Genomic DNA, 19,605 nt, shown 5'->3' on the forward strand with positions numbered 1-19,605 from the left:
AGAAGCGGTGGTCGCGGCAGAGCAGGCGGGCACCGCCCGGAGGAAGAGAGCGGGGGTGGGGGGCGCAGGCAGGGCAGCCCCCTCCCCGACGGCCTCGGCGGTGCGTCCCGGCTCAGCCCCGGCCGCCGCCGAGTGGAGGGGCGTCTGGGCGGCGGGCGCCTTTATTGGAGGCCGGGCTAGGCGGGCGCCGCCTCGCAGCTCCTGCGCCGGCGCCGCCCCCTCCCCGCCCGCCCGCTTGCCCGCCCCTCCGCGCCGCCGGACGCTTCCCGTCTCCGCCACTCGGGCGCGCTTCGGACTGCGGAGGAGACGCCGCCGCCGCCGCCACAAGGCTTCATGCGGCAGCGAGGCGAGCGGGGTTCGGCCGGGCGGCAGCCGCCTCGTTCCGGGGCTTCTGGTGGTGCGGCGCCGGGGATGGAGCTGGCCGCGGCGGGCGGCGGCGGCGGCGAAGGAGAGGCTCGGTTCGGCGCGCTCGGAGGAGCCCAGGCGGGCGGCGCTCGGCTGCCACTGTCCCCGCGGCGCCGCCACTGAACGGCGCCCGGCCGAGGCTCCGGCGCGCCCGCTCCTCTCGCTCGCGCTCTTTCCTTCGTGCCTGGCGGCGGCGGCTACAACAACGGCGGGGATGTGATCGGCGGCCGGGGCGGCGGCGGCGGCGCTGGGGCGGAGGGGCCCGGGGCCAGCGAGGGCGCGGCGCGCCCGGAGGGATCTTTGCGCATCGCGGGAGCGGCGGGCGAGGCGGCGCGCAGGGCGTCGGGGCCGGGCAAGGTCACCCCCGGGCCGGTGGAGTCGCTTCCCGCCGCCCGCGCGCTTCCCATGGGGCGAGCTCGGCGGCTTGAGCGCGCCCGCCAAGCCGGGCGCTCCGGCCCCGAGCGCAGCCGCTCTTGCGCCGCCGCCGCCGCCCGGGGCCGCCGCCGCCTCTCGCCTCTAGGATGCGGCGCCTGCCGCGGCGTCTGGTGAGCGGCGCACCGGAGCAGGGAGCGGGCGGACGACGACGAGGAAGGCGGCCAGCAGCAGCAGCAGCAGGAGGAAGGCGGCCGCCGGAGACGGAGCGCCCCGGGCGGCCGGTCGGATTCCCCGGGAGGCAGCAGGTAAGCGCCTCGGCTCGCGCTCTCTGCATTGCAGCCCCCGCGCGGGGAGGGGGTTGGGAGACGAGGGGAGGGGGCGAGCCACCTCTTCCCAATGGGGGGCCTCTTTCCTCGCGCCCTCCCCGTCGGAGGGAGGGGGAAGGGAGGGGAGGGTCCCGCTGGGCACGGCCAGGTGTGGCAGCTGCGCCCTTCTCCCGGTTTTCCTGCGCGACGAGGGGGTGAGCGTTGCCCCTCCTTATTTCTTCCCGCTTCTATAACAAGGACGCCCCCGCCCTCCCCGTCCTGTTCAGGGAGAGAATGGAGGTTCCTGCAAAGCACTCCCTCCCCCCACCTGCCAAATCCTCCCCCGTTTTCGGGGCTCCGGAACTCGCTTCTCCGCTTGCCTGCCGCTGCGGCTCTGGCAGGTTGGGGGAGCTCCAGGGTCGGTTTTGGAGGGTCTGGATGCGGGAGCGGCCCCCCCCCCGCACCGGGGGCAAGGAGTCAGCCGACAGCCCCCGGTTCCCCGCACGTAGAACCAAGGGCCTGGCGCCGAGTGGGTGGGTGGGATTTCTCCGGGGTGGGGGGAGCACCGTTCGTGCCGCCGAATCTAGGCTCCCCCCCAAAAAACCTGGACCCCTCGGGGGACTCGCTCCGCTTCTTGCCTGCGTAGATTTTTTCTCCGCAGCAGCTGGGGGGGGGGGTGTCCCTGCCGGTTTCTAGGCGAGAGGGTCTTTGGGCTGCCCCTCCCCCAGCGCTTTGGATCTCCTCGCTCCTGCCCCCCTCCTCCTGCTGCTCTCCGAAGGTGTGGGGCGCCTCCTGGAAAGGCGTGCTGCTGGAGCCCCGAAGTGGGAGGGGGCGGGGAGAATGGCAGGTTTTTTTGGGGGGGGGAGGAAGAGGATGTGGACAGAGCCCAGGTATTGGTGGGGTCTGTATCCCTCCCCCCCCCGGTCGATGGGCATGGAAATGCCAGGCTCCCTGGAGGAGGGGGGGGGAGGGGGCGCGTCTCTGAGGAAAGAGGTTTCCAGCTGTTAAGTTGCCCTCCTGTTTTTTTGGTCGGGGACCTAAACTGCTGCTGCAACTTGCCCCCCTTTTGGAGGTGGGGGGGGGTGGAGAGGAGCGTCTTTCTGTAAGGCCCTTGTGAATTGTGCTTGTAGGGCCCCGGTCTCTTCCTCCTGGCTGCTGGTGTGGGGCTTTCAGGGGAATGGGGCACCTTTAATAGTGAGCTGGTGGGAACTCCCTTCTCCCTCCAGGCCCTGAGAGCAGGTCCGAGGTCTTTGCAGAGCTCTGGAGCAAGTTGGGGGGCTGGAGAGCAAGGAGGCCCCCCAAGTGGGGGAAGGGTACTTAGTATCTCTGGACATTGTTTGAGCCTCATGTCCAGCCGGTTTCTTCCTGGCCTGGGGATATGTGCTTGGCCAGAGGAGGCTCCTGGCCCCCCACCCCAGGCATGTCCCAGTTGAGACTCTTCTCTGAGCCATGGAGCTCATCCTGCCCACACTCAGACCCAGTTCGACTTTCTCTTTGCCCCTTTTATTTGCACCAGAGGACAGATGCACAGATTGGTGGAGGGGGACGTTCTCAGGGGGAAGTCCAGAGCTCAAGGGATGAGCGCCTACCTTTCCTGAAAAAGGTTCCAAGTAGGGGCTGAGGGAGACCCTGGACCCCTGGAGAGTCTGCTGCCAGGCAGTGTAGATGCTACAGAGCTCCATGGCCTGTTGGCCTGGATCCCACATAAGCAACTCCCCGAGTAGCGACTGGTTGGAAGGTGGAAGACAGGCCAGTCCTCTGTCCAAATGTCACCTTGGCTGTATGAGGTGGCCTTAGGAAGCCCGTATTTCCTTGGCCCCCAGCTGTGATATGGATAGGAAAGGTGGCCCCTTACAGGTCTGTTGCAAGGATTGCTCTGATAATGCATGAGGATGGCTGCTTCATTTTAGGGCCTAAGGCATGAGGCTTTGCTACTTGCCATTGTAGCAGTGTATTGGAAAAGCCTGGCTGCTGGATCAGACCAAAGCGGAGGCCTGACTAGTCGGGCATCCTGGTCTCCCCACCTGCAAGCAGGACCTGAGAGCCACCTCAGCAGCAGCACTCTCTCTCCACTGGTGCTCCCCAGGATGTGGTCTCCTTTGGGGGCCTCCTGAGGGTCCTCGTGGTGGAGCATCTGCCTTGAAAGCTGAAGGTTCAGCCCCAAGTGTTTCCAGCTGGGAGTGGGAATGTCCCTGGCCTGAACCCCTGGAGAGCCATCACTGGCAGCCAAGGTAGACAAGACCACGGTAGATGGACCCAGTGGTCTGACTCAGGAGAAGGCAGCCTCCAGAGTTTCCTGCCTCTGGCAGCGGAGGGAGGACATTGACCGCAAGGCTGGCACCCACATTCCAGCCCCCACCAGCCCCCACTTGCCCAAGGAGCCCCAAGGCGGTTGTGGAGGAGGAGACCCCCAAAGCCCCTTCCTTCCTCCTGACCAAGGAGACCTTCAAGGGGGAGTCCAGCCTTTCTTCTCCTTCTGGGCAAGGAGAGCTGGATGTGGGCAAGTCTCCCGGGCTGCAATTGCTTGCCCTCCCTCTCCCCCAGGGGATCGATACTCCTTCTGCTCGAGGGCTTGATAACAGGGCTGGTTTTATAGGAAAATCTTTGGGGATGCTATCAGACCAAACATTCTGCTCAGGAAAATCATTAGACTAGCTTTGTCTTTAGCAGGCTGAGCCGAGCCCCAGCTAAGTAGGCGAGGTCTGCTGGCAAGGAGAGCTGGCCCTTGTGGAGCAGCCATGGTGGTTGCCGGCGGGGTGGGTGTCATTTGGAGCAGGTGTGAGCAGCTTGTGCTGATCCAGATAGGGCAGGGGGACAAGGCCTGGCAAGGAAGTCTTCCCTGCCCCCACCCCACCAGAAGAAATTGAAATATGGACATGGTTCAGTCCTTTCCAGGGGAATTTGCCTGGAGAGTGTTTGGCTGCCTTTGGAGGGCCAACTGCCAAATGGCTCAGGGCACTTGTGGGTGGGGGGTGTGCTCAGGCCCACATGTGAATACCCAGATGTGACCATCTCCGCTGGAGGCTGAGGGGAGGAGGCAGGCAGGCAGGCAGGCAGCGGTTGTCAGAGGAGCGATTCAGCCCAGCAGGACCAAAGGCTGCCTTCGTAGTGGCGGCTGCTTTCTCCTCTCGGTGTCTCCCGTGCCCTTGAGCCTGAAATAGATGCTACTCCAGAACAAAACAACAAGCCATGCAGGACTGTGCCGGCCTCGCAGCTCTGCATGCGTCTCTTCAAAAGGTGCAGCGGTTGTAGAAGCACCACATGCGGTGGGCGGAAGGGGGAGGCGAGGGGCAGGATTTGGCCTCAGAGGTGCACCTGTGTGTGAGAGAGGGAGAGAATGAGTGGAAAGGGGGCTGTGCTCTGGGCACCTGAGGCCGATTTCAAGGGAGACGTGAAATGCTTCTGAGCCTCTCCCCTCTATGGGTCACGTGTGCGAGGTTTTGACACACAATTGGCCAGAGCGAGGGAGAGACATCAGACCTTGGTTCCTGCCAGCGTGGATCTTGCCAGTTTTGTGGACTAGCCAGTTCCAACATCACGCTTGGAAGCAGCCTCTAAAGCTGCAGCCTTCAGCCTTTTCAGACCCAGGATGCACTTTGCATAGACTCAGAGTCATCTAGTCCAACCCCTTGCAATTCAGGAATCACAACTAAAGCATCCGTGACAAACATGCATTGGGGGATCCGTTTCTTAACCTTTCCCATCTATTTCCATGGTGGCCGTGCTCCTGTTTGAGCTGCTGCTCAAATCAGTCCGTGACCTGCTAGTGGTTCTTGCCCCACCAGTTGAAGACCAGAGCTTGAAAGGAGCCCCCTTCAAATGCTGGAGCATTTCCTTTTTCAACTGGTGGAGTCCTAGTTTGTGGCTTGGAGGGGAAGAGGGGCCCAAGGCTCTTGGGCGTTTTGGTGGCCCTACAAGGCTGAGTTCCCAGGGGGGGCTATGGAAGCTGCCATTTTGGATTTCTGTTTGGCTGATGAGGATTTGAGCAAAGGCTCTGTGGAGAACTGGAAGGATCAAATGAGTTAAAGAGCATCCTTGGGCTGTGGGGGTGTCCCGATGCCCCCACTTCTCTGGTCCTGCCCACTGCCTGAAATGTTTCACAGACAGGAGGTGGTGGTCTGTCCTGGACAGTGCAGAGTTCCCAAGGCATGGATATACAAAAGTCCGGGGTGCTGATGTCCTCTCACCCCCAAGGGGCTTGGAAGCAGACACACCTGCAAGGATCATACCTGTGGGAGTTGGCATGGGAGAGCTGGAGGAGATAAGAGGTTCATAGAATTGTAGAGTTGGTTCGTCTAGTCTATGCACGGCAGGAATCTCAGCAAACATTCTAGCCAGAGAGGAGGGGATAGAGCAGTCCTGGGTCACAGGCTTGTCCTGCTGAGCCTCCCAGACAACCCAGAGAGCTCAGTTCAGCCTGGCAAAATCCCTGGCCTCCTCCTCCTCCCTGGTTTTCTTTTCCATTTATGGGAGAGGAGCAGATCTTGAAGCATAAATAAGGGAGAAGCTACACTGGAGCAGGTGCTCGTTTCAATTTGTTATCCTGGTTGTTGATGGATGTCTCTGGACTACAGCAGTACAAGGTATTTGTTCTCGGATCAAAAGGACCCTTTTGCTGAAGAATTAGGGCTGCTACAGATCCGCTGGTGCTCCCCAAAGCATGAGCATTAGAAGTTGAGGCTCCTGCCTCCACTTCCTGCACCACATAAACAGACAAGAGATGCCAACCCAGTTTGTCATGCTAAGCCCAACCATGGCTTCATGGTGGCATGCAAGTGTGGTCTCTCAGAGAGGAGAATGCGCCCACTTTGCAGCTGAGAGCTAAGTCATGGTTTGGCAGAACTTGTCCTCTGAATCTGGGCTTGTGGGTTGACAGACTCCAGGCAAACCAAAAGCAGGTGACACAAAAGCAAACCATGGCTTAGTGGTGCAACAGAACCTGAGGAGGAAGGAGACAGTCGCCATCTCCTCTCCATGGCTTTGTGGGTCCATGCGAAGCTCTGGTTCGTTAGGTTATGTTACTGTTTATTTACATGCTGCCTTTTCGCCAAAAGACTCCCAGGGCAACTCCCAGGAACAAACAGATACATTCTTCACCAAAATATATTTATATACCACTGTTTCATAAAAATATATCACAGCAGTTTGCAACAATATAAAAACACAAAACCATACAGTAAATTCATAAGGCGTTCGAAGCAAATACGTACAAACACAATGATACAAATACAGAATAATGCAAATCCAGGTGATGCATATTCAAAACTGCCATAGAATCAGAGAGTTGGGAGGGATCCCAAGGGTCATCTATTCCAAGCGTGTCCAGTGCAGGGATCTCAGCTAGAGAATCTCTGATCAGGGTCCCAGGCAGGGTCGGTGTGGCAAGGCAGATGCCCCGTGGTGGGTCCCCCAGACCCTCCCCTGCCACTCCGTGTTGCACGAGAACAGGTCCCTTCCCTTGCGTTGTGCCCGTGCTTCCCTCTTTGGCTCCAGCCTCCCTCTCTCCTTGGCCTCCTACCCTCCTCCTGGCTCTGGGGCCCTGAGCCCCTTCCCTCTCTGCATTCCTCTGGCTTGAGGAGATCTTGGTGAGGAGCCCAAAAGCAGCCAGATCAGGCTAATGGCCTCCCTGGCTCATCACCCCTTTCCCCCTGTTGACCAACCTGAAGTCCCTGTAGCTTCCGAGGTCTGCTTTGGTTTGGAGGGCTGGGCTGAGGGAGAAGGAGCTGGAATTGACTCTGGGGTGGGGATCCTTCCAGCCAATTGATATTTTGTAATGGAAAGAACAATCAGCTTGAGCCCACCATGGCCCCTTCCTTCTCTCCACCCATATTATGTTCTTCCTATGCCAATAAACCTCACAGAGATCCTCTGTCCAAATTGAGTAGCTCCCCTCCACCTCCCTAGCAGTGGCGGAGCTTCAAGCTCCGGCGGGGGATGGGGGGCCGAGACCAGGAGAGGGTGTGGCTGGCACGCATCCTGGGGGCATGGCGCCCAGCACGGGAGGGGGGAGCCATGATGGCACCCCACCGGGATTATGCCGCCAGAGACGGTGCGCTCCCCCCGCACCCCTGTTCCTCTGCCAGTGCTCCTTAGTGACTCATTTGAAAGCCGGTACCAGATTGAAGAACATCAGAAGAGCTTTCTGGATCAGGCCCATCTAGTCCAGCATCCTCTTCTCACAGTGGCCAACCAGATGCCCTAAATGGGAAACCAACATGCAGGATCTGAGCACAAGAGCATCCTTCTCCCCTCCTGGGGTTTCCAGTAACTGGAAGCATCTCTGCCTCTGACTGTGGAGGCAGAGCCGAGTCCTTGTGGCCAGGAGCCATGGAGAGCTTTGTCCTCCATGAATTTGCACAATTCTTTTAAAAAGCCATTCCAGTTAGTGATGGTCGCTGCCCTCCTGCAGAAGTGAGCTCCATCTTTTTCAGCAAAGCTGCCTTCCTGGCCTGGGCCCCTTTGTCCTCTGACCTGGGGGTGGCGCTCTTCCCAACAGGACTGCATGCCAAAATTGTGCCCCCCCCCCCGTGAGGGCTCCCCTATCCATGTCCTTGGGCCTCTCCCCAATTCACCACTGCCCTGTGTGGCTCCTTCCCTTGCTGCTCCTTCAAGGGAGTCTCCACCCCCCTTGTTTAATCCTCCTCATCCTTCTCTGTGGCTTCATGGGGCTCATTCTTCACATGGGGGCAGGGAAGACCTGCCCCCTTTAAATGTGTTGCTGCAAGAGGATTTTAGCTTTTGTTCTTTGCTGTTTCTATCTGATTTCAGCATTTCCGTTGCGTTTGCTCTGAAAGGAATCACCTTGAGGTACCTGAGCGCAAAAAATGCAGCTTATATTTATTAATAACGTCAGCTGCCGCTACTGCATTTCTAACCTGCCCTGTATCAAATGATCTCAGAGCAGGTTGCAATCCATAAATATGCCAATACAACGTAAACTGTAAAAACCACAAAAATCAACCATGTGAAATGTAATAACCAGTGGCAAAATCCAATATAGGGCCATTATACAAATCGGTGGTGTGACTGGCTTTGGAATACTGTGCTGTTCTGGTTGCCTCTCCTCAAAAAGGACACTGTAGAGTTGGAGAAGTTTCAGAAAGGGGCCACCAAAGTGATCAAGGAGGCAACGAGGCTGCCAAAAGCCAGTTGCTCAATTTGCCAACAAATTTGGGACCTAGAATTTCAGTGTCATGTGAGTGAGATGAATAAACACCCAGCAGTCAAAGATGGTTTTACCCCAGCAATATATCTGTCAAAATTACAAATATCTAAATATAGGCGGTCGTTCACCCTCGCCAGATTCAACGTGCTGCCATCTGCCTTATTGCAGGGCAGATCTGTGGGTAAACCGTATGTGGAACAAGTTTGCGGCTTGGCCTGATAGAGGTGGAAACCGTCTCTCATGTCTTGCTAAAATGTCGTTTTTATGAGGATATTCGCTCGGTCTTTATCACCCCTGTTATACAGAAAATTCCAAGTGGGTCTGAACCTCAATGCTTAAAATTCCTGATAGAGGATAAGGATCCAGAGATCACGCTAAGGGGGGCCAAATTTTGCGTGGCTGCCATAAAACTCAGGGAACAAGCTGTGCTATTACAAAGACTAAGGTCTCAGGTACAAACTCGAGATAATATTTTAGAGACTAAGACCTAAACCACATTTCCAATGGCTGTCATATTCATATTGTTTATTGTCATAGTTGATTGTTAATTCAGACTTAATTCTATTGTGTTTTATGTTCGCCTAGTACGGTTTGTGAATCTGGTCTGGGACCATAATAAATTTCATTCATTCAAATACCAGTTGCTGGAAACCCCAGGAGAGGAGAGAGGAGCTCTTGGGCTTGGATCCTGCTTGTGGGTTTCCCATAATGGGCATCTGGTTGGCCCTTGTGAGAACAGGATGCTTGGCTACTTGGACCCTGGTCTGCTCCGCCAGGGCTCTTCTCATGATCTGAACATGAGCATGCAGCTCAGACACCACAGCTTCCACTAAGAGCCACCCACACCCCAAATTCACTTGGTGCCTTGACGAGACCAATGGTGCCAACCAGGCCTAATCCTGAATTCACTGAGAACAGGAGGCACGCTAGACTAGATGGCTGGATCAGCAGGCTGTTCTTGTGTTCTTTTGCACTTCCTGGCTGCCTGAATCGCACAACAGTCTAGATCATGGGTAGGCAAACTACGGCCTGGGGGCTGGATCCGGCCCAATCTCCTTCTCAGTCTGGCCCGCGGACGGTCCGGGAATCAGCGTGTTTTTACATGAGTAGAAAGTGTCCTTTTATTGAAAATGCATCTCTGGGTTATTTGTGGGGCTTAGGAATTCATTCTTTTTCCAAAATATGGTCTGGCCCCCACAAGGTCTGAGGGACAGTGGACCGGCCCCCTGCCATGGGTTTCTGGTCTCCTTGTCAGTCCCCCAGCAGAGTGGCCAGTGGGGGGGCTGATGTTGCTGGACCCCAGCCCCCCACTGGCACCCCCAATGACTGGCAGTACAGAGAAGGGCAGAGGGGAGGGCCACAAGCAGTTTCTTCATCCGGTGCATGCACATTCCTCCGCTGCCAACACTTTCCTCCCTTGGCCTATGTTTTGCAGGGCATCTGGGGGGGCAGCAGCGGGGAGATGGGGGCCAAGAGGAGCCCTGTTGGCTGAAAAGAATTGTTCTTTGATGCTGTAAGGGCAGCACCGTGGGCGCTCCACAGATCAAGAAATGAATAGAAATATCTCTGGTGCCGGCATTCTCCGAAGCCTCTTTTCTGAGTTTATCCTCCTCGGGAAAATGGATTGTTTACAATATCATCTGTTTCCTTAGTAAATCTAAAGCCCGTGAAATGGGGAGAATCTCATCTCTTACCTGCAAATATTGTGTGAAATGGCAAATCTGCAGAATTGCGCACCCCCACCCCCACCACTACTGTTGCGGTAGTCATTGTGCATTGCTGAATTACTTTCCAGGGTGTATTTTAGCAATACACTCTTAATAGCTGAAAGGGGAAATAGAAAAAGATATTTCTGCTTATTTCTTTTTGTTTGGGTGCATTATTATTATTATTATTATTAAACACGTCGTAATTCCGTTTTTTGATACTTTTGTGCTGTGAGAGCGAAGGAAGGGATTATCCATCTTGGGTGGCTCCTCTTATCCGTCAGAATAATATCTAGGCAGGCATGATCGTCAGTGTTATCTGTGATTCTCCTATGCTTTCTGGGGGGCCCTCGCCTGGTTCTGCAGTCAAGCAGGGATGTGTCTGTCTGTGCATTTGTGGTCATGCTGGATTCAGCAGGATTTGTCAGCAAACATGCTCATCCATGGCACGCATGTGGCAGTCCTCCCCCTGACCTCGTGAGGCGCATGGCTTGTTCTAGAGCTGTGGCTCCCAAAGTGGGTGATGGGACATGAGTGGGGGGCACTGAGAGGCAAGGGGGCAGCAGGGGGACGCTTGGGGTGTAAATGGCCACCAGACTTTGAAAAGCTGACAGATCAAGTGCATCCATTTTGTTGCATTAATTGGTTACTGTTTTGAGTTTTGTCGTGTTATTGCCTTCCTTGGTGGGTTGTGCAAACTGCTATTCTGAAGAATGCTTTTTGTAGGGGACAGTAGAGGATGAGTTTGTGGAACCAAGGGGGTGGGGCCCCCAAAGGTTTTGGGAACCCCTGAACCATAGTTAAATTGAGCTTTGAATTGTCTTGCTGGATGGTCGGCTCAGTGTTCCTCTGACTCCTAATTCTTCATGCCAGCTGTGGTTATAAAAAGATGTTGGAGAAGGTCTGGGTTGCACCTTAACAGCCCCCACACTATGCAAACCTCCAGAGAGGAGGACTTGGCTGCTTTGCTCACCCCCAATTCTCCTCCTTCCCCTCTCACCTGAGAAAGGTCACCTGAACCCACATCTCGTCGTCTCGCTCTCCTGAGTCTGGGCAGGCCAGGAGGAGCAACCAAGGACTGTCGGAGTGACAAGAAATTCAGCATGTCAACCCAGCTGCGAAAAAGGCAAATTCCACGCCAGGGATCACTAGGAAAGGAATTGGAAATAAATCTGTTGATATCAGAATGCTGTTCTGCAAATCTGTGGTGCAACCAGATCTGGGATGCTGTGTCCAGTTTTGGTTGCCTCACCTCAAAGAGGAGAATGTAGAGTTGGAAAAGGTCCACAGAAGGGCCGCCAGAATGATCATGGGGGCGGAGAAAGGCTGCAGAGTTTGGGGACTTAATCTTAAACAGAGAAAAGGCAAGTAAGAGGATAGAGGTTTGTAAAATTGTGCACAGCATGGACTTCATCTCGCATAACACTGGAACTCATGGACGTCCCAGGAAGCTGGAAGATTCCGGACAAATATACCAAGAAATGACTTATTCATGTAGCAGAGTTAAACTATGGAGCTTACTCCCAAAGGAGGCAGTGATGGTCACCAACCGAGATGCCTTTAAAAGAGGGTCAGACCAATTCAAGGAGGAGGAGGAGGAGAGGGATATTGATGGCTGCTGGCCAGGATGGCTCTGCTCTGTTTTCATGGTGGGGGCAGTAAATACTTCTGAATACCCCCTGCTGGAAGCTGCAAGAGGGAAGGTGGCTCTTTGGCTTGAATCCTCCTGGTGGGTTTCCATAATGCCATCTGCTTGGCCCCTGGGAGATCAGGATGCTGGAGTAGGTGAGCCATTGCCAGGATCCAGCAGGCTCTTCTTAGGTCCATTTAAATGGGATTTATTCCCCATATTTATAGACTATTTTGTAACCCTAGAGTTAGGCCTGAGAATGGGATTTTTATTTTTTATCCCAGCGGATCAAGACCCACCGCTGCATCCTCCACACTCGGCTGCCTGCTCAGCCTCCGCTTTCTTCCTTCGCTGCTTACCTTGAATATGAAATTGTAAGTTCAGATGCTGTTCCACAGAGAATCTGTGAATTTGGAAGGTACTCCAAGGGTCATCTAGTCCAGCCAACCTTTGCTCAGCAACCTCCAATGAAGGAGAATCTGCTGCCTTCTGTGTATGCAACTTCCTGCCTCTCCGATCTCTTTCCTGATCACTGGTTTTGTGCCAGTGAGGAAGAAGAACATTGGGATTTCGCTCTGATAAAAATCGGGTTGCAGGGAGATGGCATTGGGGGCCCCCACGAAAGGCCACTTCCCACTGGGGCTTCCAGCAGGAGGTGAATGGTTGTTGCAGCTTCCTCTGGCCATCCTGAGATGGTCCTCTCTTGGCAATGCATGGGGGAGATCAGGGAAGCAGAGAGGAGTTCAGGTGGGTGGCCCTGGAGATGTGGGCTTGCTCTTGGAAGCTGGTGGCGAAGTCTCTAAGCTTGAGCCCCGGAGTCGTGGCCTCGGTGGGTCTTTGGCTGCTGCCGTCCTGCAACCTGCTTGTCTCATGGCTCCAATAGTCACCTGGGGCCGGTGGTTTGTAACACCCTCTCCTAGCATGGGGGACTCTCTGGTTTTAGAGAAAAGGCAAGTGAGAGGCAGCATGATAAATGTTTATAAAAAGCTGCATGGCATGGAGAACTGGGCCAAAACTAACAAAGCGGATTTCAGTAGGGACAGACACAAGTTTTTACACTCAAGCAGGAAGAACCAGTTGCACACATAGAAGATACTTAGCTGTTATGGAAATGACATGCCCCCCCCACATCTTTAAAGTTGTTACAATGTTACAAATATTATGCCTGAATGTATCCTTTCGACTTGACAGCTCAGGGAAGATACCTAGCTTTATAAATTCGTAGAAAATCCGTTCTTTAACCAACTCTCCTCATTCCAACACCATTTTAACCCTTAAAGAAAGGTGAATTTGGGCTCCACCTCCCTCCATGAACCAAGAAGCAGGAAGTCACGTAGGCAGCAGGAACAGGGCATCCCACCACAATTCTCCAAGTGTGAGAGCCCATACACACCAGGGAGCACCCCACCCAGGGAGTGACCAAGGGGGCAGCAATGGACATCTGCAGAGGCAGTTTAGCAAGCTAGGTGTTCTGAAAGCCCACCTCCAGATAAGTCCTGAGGGCAAGGAGATGTAAAAAGTTTTATTGTTCTTTTGGAGATACTTAAGAGGGGTTGGGAAAGGTGTCTGAGAAAGTGACCTAATGTTGAACTTGTGTAACCCTTGTATACTCCTCCCCATTTGTGACATGCTAGTGATGTAGAGGCGATGTGTCAATGATGCTGCTCAAAGTGTATTCTGGGGGAAAGAGGGAAGGTTTAAAAGAGGATGTCACCCCCTGCTCGGGGTTCTTACTCCTGGGGAGACCTGTTGCGCAACAATAAAGATCGTGGTCTACTGACCACTGTTTTGCTCCTATATTTGGCTGGAACGTCCTTCCTTTCTGACTGTATATAGACCCGCAGGCTCTGCCCAACGAGCTGGGCTCTTGAGTATCCTCTCAACCCAGAATTTCCCTTAACATGGCTTACCAGCAGTACATGTGGAAAAGGTCTGTGGGTCTTGGTGGTCCACAAGCCTCACCTGAGCCCACAGTGTGATGCAGTAGCAGCAGAAGAAAGCGAATGCTATTCTAGGCTGCATCAAGAGAAGTCCAATGTCCAGACCAAGGAAAGTCATGGTACCCTCTCTTCTGCCTTGATCAGACCACACCTGGAATATTGTGTCCAGTTCTGGGCACCAGAATTTGACCTACCTGACAGGGTTGTTGTGAAGGTGAAAAGGGGAGGAGCACGCCACTTTGAGCTCCTTGGAGGATATTGGTGGGCTAAAAGTGCAAGAAGTAAAAATAAATGCCGAAGCAACGAGGTCTCAGACGGGCGATTTCTGCACGCTTGATTCCTCCATCAGAGGGCCTCTATTGGTGGTCCTGCAGAAGGGGTGACAGGGAGCCCACCCAGGACCCACAAGCTGCCCTTGCCTCCTGCCTTCCCTGCTGTGTCAGGTGCTGGCCTTCGTGAGGTGGGGCCTCACTCTGGCTCGCAGGAGCCGTTTTGTCCGTCAGCGCCTGTTTGGTTGCTTTTCCTGGAACAGTCATGAGCTTCTCCTTAGCAATGCAAGACTCCACAGATGACATCAACCTGGCAGGTGGGCTGTGGCTGCTGTGGGTCCCTCCCCACAGGTCTGAGTCACTCTTCCTGGCTTCTCTTTGAGGGAATGGGAAGTGAATGCCATAACCTCCTTTCTGCATGGCATCCACCTGTCTTTGTGTGGGATGGAGAGTGAGAGCAAGTTTCACGACTACCCTGAGATCTCCCAGAGGGTTGGACCTGAAGTCCGCTGGGCTCAAACGGCAAGAAAGAGGATTTAGAAGAAACCTGAGGGAGAAATTCTTCCTGGTGCCAGCTGCACTGCTGTGCCTCAGCCTGTCTGGGAACAGGGTGGCCTCTCCTGGAGAAGCCAGGTTGTCCTACTGGACTTCCTGCCTGGGCAACTTTCAAGATTGGGTTGCAAGAGCACTCGGTTTTTTTGCTGGATGTAGAAATGGCTGGAAACCCTTTAACCCGCTAAGTGCAGCTTCACAGTGACAGTTGGTGGAGGAATTGTGGACCTTGGATCAGAGGTGAGGCCACAGAGAGCTTGGGGAAATCATTGTATTTGGGCAATGGATCGGAGTCCTGGTATTTTAGGTGCAGCTGGACACTGGCTGTTTCCTAACTGTCCTCTACCCCTTTAAGGTAATCCATGAGCCTGATTTCAACTTCTGACTTTACAAGTGGTTCAAAAACAGAATTTAAAAGAGATTTCTGCCTGGCAAATGTTAGAAGGCTTTTGAATTTCGCAGCAGAGAACATGTGTGTATAAATTGCCTCCCAGAGTTAGTCTTATGGCACCTTAAAGGCTAATTGCAGATATAGCATTATATTGGTTGATTGATTGATTGAATGCATATATATTCCACCGTTTTCTCCAAGGAGCTCAGAGTGGTGTACATGGCTCTCCTCCTCCTCATCTGATCCTCATGGTAACCTTGCGAGGTAGGGTTAGGTGGAGAGGCAGTGACTGGGCCAGGTTCACCCAATGAGCTTCAGGCTGGGTGGGATTTGAACCCAGTTCACTACTAGTCTGACATTCTAACCACCACATCACACTGACATGGTGGGCCTCAGGGATCCCTGGTCATCCTTGAGAGCGATGTGCTGGGCACTACCACCTGGAAAGGGGCACATGGCACAATTGCATGCCCCCCAAGCAAGGGAGAAAGCTTCTTCAATGGTGCCAGCTTCTCCTGGTTGTCTCTTGGCCCGCATGGAGGTGCAGGGGTGAGGGAGAGGGCTATCAAGGGCTCCTAGCTAGGGAAGAGGGCTCTTGTGCTCGGATCCTGCTTGCTGGTTTCCCACAGGCAACTGTTCAGCCATTGAGAGAGCAGGATGAGGACCCAGGTGAACTACTGGCTTGTTTCAGCAGGATCTTCTGATGCTCACTCTCCTTCCTTGGAGAGCAGAGGTTGGGTGGTCATCTGTCCTGGAGACTCCTGCATTGCAGGGGGATGGACTAGATGACTCTTGGGGTCCCTTCCAACTCTACCCTTCTACGGTTCTATGATTCTCATGGAAACACAGAAGAGCAGGCTCTTCTGGTGCTGTTATGCAAGGGAAATGCCGTCATGCTCCTCAACGCGCTCGAGCAAGCGGCTTTCTTGGTAGCAACGGCAAGAGCAGGTCCTAGTAAATGACAGATGGAGAGAGCTATTCTGGCAGCAGGCTGAGGAGATGCAGGCTGCTCTTCATCAGAGCATCGGAAAAGCCTGCTGGATCAGGCCAATGGGCACCACCTCGTAGGGCATCCCGTTCTTGCCCTGGCCATCGGATGCCCCAGGGAGAAGCCCACAGGCAGGAGCTGAGCATAAGAGCCCTTCTCCAGCACATCCCCCACCCAGCCCACCTTTTGGAAAATGGAAAGCTGGCTGGAGTCTGTTCTCTCCCTTCCTCCCACAAAGGGATCACCCAGGGGGAAAGGATCGGGTCCTTGGCAAGAGCGAGCAGCCAAGTGGTGCTGGCATGTCTGCCCCTTAATCACATCTTGGTTTCAACACCTGTTTGGAAATCTGACTCGAGGTGTGTGGCACCTTGAGAGTTCTGTGCTCCTAGGCAGAATGAGAAAGCAAGGAGACCCAAGGCAAGCAAGTAAAAAAGGGTGTGGTTTTTATTTTATATATATATATATATAAACAACAACAACTGGGGAATTTGTGTGGCTTGGTGGGAATTGTCACAAGCGATGTTGAGAAGCTGCCGTGTTGGCGTTCCATGTGGCAAGCACCAACGATTCGTGATTTCCCCTCCCTTGCAGGCCTTGGCACACGCCGTCCTGCAAAGTATGGATGGGCTGACTCCTCTCAAACCACCCCACCACCTATGAACACCCTTCCAAAAAATCAGGATAAAAGGGGCTTTGGATACCTTAACTGCAAATGAGTTTAGAGTTGCCCACCAAAGGTTTTCCCGAGTCCAGAGTGGGTCCCATGTGGGTCACACTTTTGACACTTGGTTGTGATGAGCAGGCCTCTGGGCAGATGCAGGAAAAGGCATCTTGGACCCGTGACGCTCCTGGTTTGGCGGATGGCTTTGAGCAGATCTTCTTCTGGTCTTGAGCCAAGAATTGTAGCGGAATCACGAAGGCGAAGCCAGAAAGGGGGGGGGCGCGTCTCAGCAAACCACCTCTGGGGGCTGGGCTGGCGGATGTGTAGCCTAGCTGCGCCCTTTGTGTTTGTGCTGCAGGCAGTGACTTACTGCCTGAATTTATCTCCAGGCAAAGCTGAGGGTTGTGTAAGTTTCCTAGATAAATAAAGGAACTGGGCCACTCGCCCACACCCTGCCCTGTCCGGCCATCTGGCCAAGGAAGGCCGGAAGCCAGAATTGAGAGCCACAGCTTCCTGAATTCTCCTCCTCCTCCTCCTCCTCCTCCTCTTTCTTTTTCTTCAAGTGGCGCTGGAGTCGAGAGCTAGTGGTCCAGGGACCAGGCACTGCCCCAGCAGGGGACAAAGGCCTTGTCTCCCAAGATGATGCTTGCTAGCCCTCCTTGTGCCCCCCTAAAAGCTTTTCTGCCCCCCAAAACCCTCCAAATAAGTGAAACAGAGAAAAAGGTTCCCTTCTCCTGCATGGTTGGGGGTTTGATGGCCACTCTTGTTTTGGAAAATCTCCCACCCCTTTTAATTTGTCCTGCCACTGGAACATCCTGTCAGAGGAAGGATTCTGGCTCCCTCACAAATCTGTCCTTGGGCTCCCCACAGAGCGAACATCTTCAGAAGGTGGTGGAGTCTCCTTCCTTGGAGTTTGGAAGGTCCTCTGCCGTGGATGCTGGAGATTCCTGCAACCCTCCCAACCCCACCGTTCTATGAGACGATGAACTCTCCAGAACGGATTTGAGGCTGTCCTAAGGCACATCTAATGCCACAAAATACCTTCATCAGTCGGAAGGTTCACCAAAGCAAGAGCCTGGGGTGGGGCTGGTAAAAGGAAGCTGTCTTGGCACTGAATCTGCACTTCATTTTTGCATTGGGCTCTAAATATTGTGTCTGTGCACACAGCACAACTGGCCATCCCATTCTAGCAATCTTTAAAATCTCTGGCATACCTGGGTATCAGTTAGTTGCCCAGAATTGTTGGGGCATCCCAGTCAGATGGGTAGGGTATTGCTGCTATTATTATTATTATTATTATTATTATTATTATTATATTGTTATTGTTATTATTATTGTGTATGTCTGTGTTTGGGGGAAGCAATACAGAATCTGAGCACCGGCAGAAGCTGCCCATTTGCGGTCAGACACTTAGAGGAGGGCTAGCAAAACCCCCGGAGCTTGTGAAAGAAAAAGCCCTTCTTCATGCAGCGCCTGGTTAAATTGAAGCATTCACTCCGCAGGAGGCAGTGATGGCTGCCAACCTAGATGGATTTAAAATTGGATTAAACAAATTCATGGACGGCCATTGGTGGCTCCTGGCTAGGGTGGTTCTGCTCTGCCTCCACATTCGGAAGCAGCCATGCTTCTGAATGTCAGTTGCTGGAACTGCAGGAGGGCAGAGCTGCTCTTGCGTTCGAATCCAATTTGGGTTTCTCACTGAGGCATCTGGTTGGCCCCTGTGGGAACTGGATGCTGGACTAGATGGGCCAGGGGCCTCATCCAGCAGGGCTTTTATTACATTCTTAGGCTGCCCCTTCAGCCTTGAGATGCCTTCTGGGCACTGGGCAGGCTTGATCCCTGCAACTGGAAGTGGTCTTCCATGGATCCCTGTTTGAACTGGGAGCTGTTTCAGCCAGTGTTCGTGGACCCCTGGCCTTTGGGTGGGAGGAAAAGGGCCATTTAGCTGGAGCCCCCGCCAAGGGTCCCACCACAAAGTCATCCCTTAGCAAGCCTTTGCCTGAACATTGCCCCCGACCAGATTTCGTCTCTGTGCCAGAGCTGCGAGTGTGTCTCCTATCTCGAAGGCTCAGATGAAGAGAGAGCTGAGTCAAGAACATTAGAACCAGGAGGCCTATAAAGGCCAGGCGAGAGAAACACAAACAGAGGCCGCCTCCTGCAAGGAGGACCTTGATCTGCCTCTAGATACAAATCTCGACTTGCTTCTTTCATGCAGTCAGAGTATTAGTGGGGGTGGGGACAATGGGAGCCAACAGTCTTGTTTGGGAGGTTAAAAACATGGTTTGTTAATAATAGAATATGAGTTTATCCTGCAGTTGTGATGTTTGTCCTGTTTTTTAGTTGCTGGTTTGGTTATTAGCGTTTTGTAGATTGCAGTTGTTTTACTGATGATTTGTTAATTACGTTATATGATTTATGCTGTACTCTTTATGTTGTTCTCTTATGGTTAGTTATTGTTTGTAAGCCACTTTGGGAAAACAGCATGGAAGCATCATCAACCAACCAACCAACCAACAAGCCCCTTTGGAGCAACTAATACTTTTCCTGGGAAAGGGCCTTTCAACATCAGGGGAAGGTTTTCGCATCCCCCGCCCAGCCCCTTCTCTGTTTTCTGCCTTTTGCAGAAAAGGCTGCTTATTTTTCAAAGCCCTTTGTGGTCTGGCAGCTCGGATGTTTGATCTGCCTCTTTGAAAAAAGGACAGGGGGAGATAGATTCCTTCAGGGTGCTGGGATTGATTAAAACGGGCCTAATAATAATTAGGTCGAATCAAACTTGTTTTTTAAAAAATGTAATTGGATCTGAGATTAAAGTTCTGCAATGATGATCCTTGTTCTGTTCTGTAATCTCCAGACGGGGTCTGGGCTGGGCTGCCATCTTATCTGAGGTCTGATGGGGGCTGTTCTGGATGGGGAGAGGGCAGGACACCCCTTAAGTCTCTGAGCCCAACATGGGGGGGGGGTGTTAATGCTGCCAGTGGCTCCCCTGGGGGTGAGTAAGGGAACTCTGCCAGGAACATGGAAGCCCTCCTGTCTCCATGATGTGTTGTGTGATGATTAGAATCCCCATCTCTGCACCTTGTTCATAGAATCCCAGACTTGTAGAGTTGGAAGGGATTCTCCCAGCCCCCACAATGCAGGAATCACATCTCAAGAATCCCTGACAGATGGCCGTCCAACCTTTGCTTAAAAACCTCAGAGGAAGGAGAGTCCACCACTTT

The 19,605-nt window shown here is 53.7% G+C and overlaps 1 protein-coding gene across 3 annotated transcripts in view; it reads left to right on the forward strand.

The window, feature by feature from the left end:
• The first annotated feature begins 318 nt into the window (after positions 1–318).
• Positions 319–19,605, forward strand: part of LRFN5 (leucine rich repeat and fibronectin type III domain containing 5) — a 72,830-nt gene continuing 53,543 nt past the window's right edge. For 2 of the 3 annotated variants that reach the window (XM_081021454.1, XM_081021453.1), the window contains exon 1: positions 319–1,085. The gene's annotated coding sequence lies outside the window, so the exon portion shown is untranslated. The remainder of the gene's footprint in view (positions 1,086–19,605) is intronic. The other variant, XM_081021455.1, reaches the window with a different exon arrangement.

Source organism: Podarcis pityusensis, assembly GCF_964106645.2.
Source record: "Podarcis pityusensis genome assembly, chromosome: 1".
In the NCBI taxonomy this organism is placed as follows: Eukaryota; Metazoa; Chordata; class Lepidosauria; order Squamata; family Lacertidae; genus Podarcis; species Podarcis pityusensis.